Source organism: Propithecus coquereli, unplaced genomic scaffold, assembly GCF_000956105.1.
Source record: "Propithecus coquereli isolate 6110/MARCELLA unplaced genomic scaffold, Pcoq_1.0 Scaffold180, whole genome shotgun sequence".
In the NCBI taxonomy this organism is placed as follows: Eukaryota; Metazoa; Chordata; class Mammalia; order Primates; family Indriidae; genus Propithecus; species Propithecus coquereli.
In genome coordinates, this window is record NW_012142746.1 from 4,585,284 (window position 1) to 4,592,462 (window position 7,179).

A 7,179-nucleotide genomic window follows, 5' to 3' on the forward strand; every position below is an offset into this window, starting at 1 on the left:
GTGTGTGTGTGTATATATATATAATTTTAGATTGTGTCTATACCTAGCTAATTATAAGGGAAATTTTAGAGTGTCTTATCACAATGCCTCAGGGATATAAAAATTTTACATATTATATTTTTAATGGCACTATTGGACTTTTTTTCCTACATTGTAATAAGCAGAACTTTTGTTAAAAAATTAACACAAAGATTATGATTATAATATAGATTTATAATACAAGTTTGTGCTTCATTAGACTGATTTTACAGAACGGTCTTGGTTCATAATTTGAGAAGTCATAGCAATGTGGAACTTTGACTATTATTATTTCTCATGTCACAACTTCATATTCTTAACTCATTTCCTCAAGGGATAATATTTTTAAGTGATTATGGTTTACATACATGACTTCAATAATCATAATGGTTGTACCACTCATGAGAAGCCCTATGCCTTGGGTGAAAAATATTTGTTACAAAACGAATAACCTGAAACAAAACTTTTACTCTTTCGAACATAAACTTCAGATAATTTAAAAGTAAAATCTTAGTGTTTCAAAGCATTTCAATACAATATATTTACAATTGTCTTTTCTTGTTTGGATACAGCAAATATAAGCATTTGATCTCCTATTAATCGGCATGCTTTTCTGTAATTAGAAATATCCCAGTGTAACATATACAGCCCCATGCTGTTAATCTTTTACAATCAGATGTAAATTTAACTAGCTCTGATTTCTCTTATGATATTTTTTTGGTTTGGTATTTATTTGGCATCTTCTGCTACATCTTAGATCTTTTACTGGCACAGAATAGTACATGAATAATTGAGTAAAATGTACCTATGAATTTGCATCATTAAAGGTTTTATAACCTGTTGAACATTTAAATAAATTCAGATGCTTTCTTCAGAAGAAAATCAGCTAAGTAGTTTTTTCTTAAAAAAAGGAATGAAAATTATTCTTGATCTGATTTTGAAGTCTAGTATAAAAAAGATCTTTCTGGTGACCAATTTCACATTGACATATTTCATGTTTTATTACAAATCCCAACTATAAAAGAGTGTTATATTGAATGTTTGATTTTATTTTGCCCATACATAGTGATTATAAAATCTACTTAAAAGAATAATTTATAAATGGTAGGTTAAATAACTACTTTAAAACACACTAGATTTACTCCTTTAGTATTTTAACTATCCTTATTAAGAACAAGAGTGCAGAATAATCGCACTTATTTTTTCGGTGTGAGCTTCTAATGCTCTTAAATTATACCCTTACAGTACTATACCAGTAACAGTTAGATATTCTCAGAATGAACCAAACATCAGATTAAACAATGATACTGGGGATTTTATAAGGGAAAATGTAAGAAATCAGAAGACATTTTGAAGAACCATTCTTTCATAACTGCCAACTATTTCATGTGAAAATATTTCCTTATTAGGCCATCCAATGTCTAAAGAGTCACATTGGTAATGAAGCCTGTACTTTTACATCCCAGGAAAATTATATGTTCATATCATCCTGAAAGAGCGAGGTAGCTCATTGTTCATTTGTAGACGACCTGTTTGGTGCCTAAGAACAAAAATCCTGAATGTTAAAATTTTGCTTTGTTTTAATATGTAAGGATGCTTCTCCACAGAGACTTTGTTAGGAAGTTGTATGTAACACTTTTTGTAGATAATAGCTACTAAAGTATGTTGTATTGCAGTGCAGGTTTTATTCTGTTTCAGGTATGACAGCAGCTCCAATTGCAAGAATAGTTGGATCCAAGGACTAGAAGGCTAGAGAATCTTCCATTCTTATTCCAGATAGTCATGGATATTTATGAGAGCTAAAAAATGTTTCCATGCAAGTTTTTAACATTATACCAACATTGTTTTAAAATCTCTGTGTTAAATTTTCTCTGATATGGTAGCAAACTAGATTCTATTCTTTCCTCCAAGGAAAAACTTAGAAATTGTACATGTTGAATTAATGAGTACATTTGACTTGAGACTGAGGACAACTTCTAAGTTCCTACTTCAAGTTTTTCTTAAAGTATGATAGCTACTTCCAATTTAATTTAGCCAATATCTTGACATTCAGTAATTCTGAGATCTGCATTCCTCTCTGTGGAAACCATCTCTATTACAATGAAATTGAAAGTAACAACAGCGAGCTCTAATAGTTTTGTGGGAATGTAATTAGGTATTAAGGCAGTATCGAGCCGGTTGGCATTGACTCTTGAGATCCACTTGTGTGAGTCTCTTCCTAACTCCATGTTCAATGACACATCATATTGATATCTTGAAATAACCAAGGTGGGACTATTTATACCACAGATGTTGGAAAATGTTACTAACTAGAACTTCTTCTGTTTGAGAACTAGTTATTAAGTATTTGCCAGTAAATATGGTAAATATTTACCAACACTGGAATTGTTAATGATGGGAAGAATACAAACTTGAAAAAAATCCATTACATTGAGGCTGTATTTAAGTTTGTTATACATTCTACTACAAGTAACGGAATAACCAGCCAGCGAACTGCGGTCTAAAAAAAACTTTGCTTATCAAGAAATCTGGTGGTAGGCCTATTCTGGCATTTGTTTGACATCTTAGTGATATCAGGACTGGTATCTTGGTGATTCTCTTGGCCTTTTCTCTCCAATTACAAGTTGACAGCCACTGTTCAGTCATCATTTGAGGCGAGAAAAAAGCCACCAGTTGCATCTCTTCCGGACTCTCTCTAGCAGGCTGCTTCTTACATCTCATGGCAAGAACTGCTGTGTTATGTGGCCATCCTTAGGTGCTAAGGATGCTGAAATTGTGAATATGTAGCTCTTATAGCTTCTATATGAATTTTGGTTAAGGATAAGAGGGGTTTGGAAATTGAAATTGTGTTAGGATAGCCAGTCATTAGAACTGGTTTATTTCATTTGCTTAACTGTTGAGCCTTGTGTAACACACATAGTGCTTCTTAAACACTTCAGTTGTTTCTGTTTATGTAATCATAAATTTATACTGAGTTTGTGTCATGAGTTGTTCTTTTTCCTTAAAATAGGTGAAGCCTATCACAGAGAGCATGGACTTAAAGATTTAAGCTGTGACACTGTATCCCTAATTTAGGGACATGAAGTCACCCTATGAATTCTATCATCCAGTGAAACCTGACCTGTCTAATATCTTGAAACTGACATGCTATTTTGAAATGCTGAGAATGAGCTGTTAATTCTGCATTTGTATTATTTAAAGTAGAAGAGTCTATTATTGTCATGTCATGTACCTGTCCTGAGGAATTGTCTTTCACTTGTCAAACCATCACAGAAATGAATAGAAAACAGGAAAATAAGCCACATACTATTTTGTGGCTTGAATACATCTCAGCTGTAATAATTTTACATGAATGCATTTAATTTAAATAAGTTCTGATTCAAAGCAAATAGTAACATGGATTAAATCCATAGGATGAGTTTGCTAAAGATTAAACGGGAACTGAATTTTAATCAAGGAACAAAAAGGCAAGTAGTAAGTTTGGCCTGGTGGGGGTGAGTCACTGGATATCTGAAGTTACACATTCTAAGTTATGGAAATATTGGTCAGGCCCTTCAGACAACCCACAAGCAGGAATTAGTTTTTGTGCATGACTGGATTTGGAGGCTGGAATATTTATAATGCTCCTGTAATAGTTGTGGACCCTGAGCATTGTAACTACCTAGGGGAATTTTTAGAAAATATGAATGCCTGGGCCCCTCTTATGGAGATTCTGATTTATTTTGGCTGGGAAGTGGCACCTGGGTACTGAGGATCCACTGGGAATTCTAATGTACAGCTGGTTTTGAGAAGCCCTGGAATGTGGTTTTAAATAATCACAATAACCTTCCTTGGTTGTTTGCTCTATCGTGACAATTGCAGACTCTTGCCTTTCTCATGATTATAGTGTGTGAAGAATCATTGGCAGTTCTCAAAACTTACAAGGTTTCTATGATTTATACTTAGATAGTCTATGTCCCTCCTCTAGACTCTCTGAAAATATCTCCTGATATCTATTGTGATAAAGGTCAGAGATAAAAAGACCTGTGGGTTAGAAGAAGAGCAAAGAATAACCTGAAAATCAGGAGTACCTGTCTGAACTTGCCAATTAACAGGCTTATTAGTTATTCATACCTAAATGTGAAATAATTAACTTCAGTTGCATTCTCTATTACATTCATGTAAGATAACCTGCATGCCAAAATTGGAATTTTGATTGGGGGAAGGTGGAAGAGAAGTGTTTTTAGATGTAGAGGTCACAAATCGGCAGATAATAGGGAAAATTAATTCCAGGGATATAAATTATTTGGAATGCACAGTATCAAAAAGGGAGAGAAGATTCCTTAGAGCATGCACCTCTAATTCTTTAGAGCCCCAACACTCCATATTATATTGGAGCAATATATTATACTACTCATTATATTGTTTATCTTATATTTCCTCCTTGAACCAAGAAGGCATTTTTTGTTTCACCAGTTTCGGAGCTTAGAAACAATATACAGACTCAAATTTAATGTTATGATATAGAAAATATGAGGGGAGGACAAAGTTCTATTGAAAATGAGGCTTGATAAAAAATTAAGATCTTGATATATGTAGTTAGTTATAATGGAGTCAAAGAAGACTGATTTTTTTAAGTTTTGCCTATAGATATCCCTACACGAAACAAGAGAAGGGAGAGTAAATGTTTATTCTCTCTTCTATTTATTTTACTCCTTCCTTTCTTTCTTAACTTTCCCATTTCCCTCTTAAACCTCATTGTCACTCCTTTCAGAATTCAAGTTAATGCCATCAATACTGTAGTACAATTAAATTACGGTATAAATAGACTTCTTGATTCCATTGCTACAATTTTGCAGCATTAGGCCCATGGGGAAATATGTTCCAAGTTTCATTATGCCAACTTTCAGTTCAATTTTCAGATAAATCTTGTAAAAATTTTGGACTTCTTGAACTTTATTTTATGACATAACCACTATGTTTAATAAATTTGGCTCATTTAAATTAGATTTGTTATTTGATACAAGGACTAGCTGATACTTTCATTAGAAACATCCATGGCAGGCATCAATTGTGTTCCTGTATAGCAGTGGTTCTCAAATTTGAGCGGACATCAGAATTCTTTGGAGTTCTTGATAAAAACAGATCACTGTGCCACTACCTCACAGTTTCTTGTTCAGTAGTTACAGGGTGGAGCCAGAGAGGTTGCATTTCCCACAGGTTCATAAGTGCAGCTGATTCTGCTGGTCTAAAAACCACACTTTGAGAAACACTCTTCTGGTTTAAAAGGTAGGAAGGAATCAGAGAGCAACCATGTGTTGGTGAAAACATGAAGTGAATAGATCTTTGCTCTAGGAAATAAAGAATGATATAAGACATTTCAGAGCTATTGGAGATGGTGTTGCTTCTACTAGTATATGTCCCTGTGGCATTAATATGTTTTTTCCCTTAGTCCTTTCTGGCTTAACCTGTATCTTTAAATTGAAAGGAGAGCGCCAAGTCAGTTGAAATGACTGAAGACATCTATAGACAGGAGAACTTGTTAACACATAAATTACATATGTCCTTTGTATGTCTTTTCCTTTTATGTTATTATACTACTTAATTAAATTAATTACTACTAATTTTATATGGGGTGTGTGAGTTTAATATTGCAGATGAACATGTGATATTACAGACGGCCCAAGTTCTCAGCTTTGCTGTTTGCCATAACAAGTGTTTTTTCTTGCTGTTCTACTCTGCTAGCAAGGTAGTATCCTCCCTTCCCCATGCCCTCTGGCCATAAGTCCCCTAAATACACACTTAACCACTAAAGGTAGATGATCATAGAATATATTTTAGGAGGTCCTTAATTCTTCAAAAGAATAATCACCTCCTAAATTATTTGATTTTAATTAATATTTTACTGTCTACCACAATATGCCAAAACTGTCTCCTTAAATTCTTATTAAATTATCCTCCACTATTGAATTTGAAGAGAATTTCCCAGCTTGTACTTCATGGAACATTTATTTAGTTCATGGGCTATTAATACTATTTAATGATTAAATAAGTTTGGGACATATGAGTTAAAGTTAACAAATTTATTTTATGTATAATTCCTGATAAATTTTATTATGCTAAATTGCATGAAATAAACTTCAAGAGAAGACTAGAGTTCTTCAAATTTGTTTTATCACAGAGCCCCTTTGTTTTTAAGAAGCATTTTTTGGATTAGTGTTTCATAGAACTAAATTTGGAAAATAGAAAGTATATGAATTAGAATATATTAACCCATTGATCTATTGTTTATTGACAATCTATTGGTTTATTCTAGCTAATTTTTCTGTCTTATTTGGAATTCCCTTTCCTTCTATACTGTTCAATCTTTTTTGCTAACATACTATATGTCCTTAGTCACCAAAGACAACCATCCCAGTCCTAAGAAGGTCATTTTGATATTTTTGATAGTATACAGTTTTGTAATGGTTTACAGAGCATGTTCTATAAAAAAATTGATGGAATATAACTAAAATAAAAATCACAGCTAAATGATCCTAATCTAAACCACTAACACTGTGAGATGTGTGTGTACGCATATATATTTACACATACACATATGCAAATATGTGCAGACACAAGGTATACCACATTAATATATAAGTATTACATATAAACAGGATAAAAGTGATTTTTATTCATGCAATATATGATATATAAGTGTGATAGTACAGACATGTGAGTATAAACATACTGTGCATACTATTTTGTAACTTGACTATTTTATAGATTAATGCAATGTGAACATATCACCACTTCATTAAATATTCTTTGATAATACTTTCTTCAATCAAATGTGGGTGGCACATTAGAATCCCAAAGGTGGAATCCAAAAAGAGCTACCTATGTCCACAGAGTCTTCAAAATTACTGTCCAGTAATTATTGTGAGGAGGTTTGGAGGTGAGAAGATTTTACATCCATCCATGAAAATATGTTTTTCATAGAATATATCTTATAAATGTAAATTTTCTGCCTTGAATTGATTACCTAAGTATGTGAATCATTTATATGTATCGAACTGTTGTTTTTGTGTTCTAAAAGACAGAGTGGGACTGGATTGATTCCTGGTTAGTCAGAGATACATATAGAAGGAAATATTTTAGTAAATCTAAAAGACAGGACAAAATGAAACAGTGGATAAG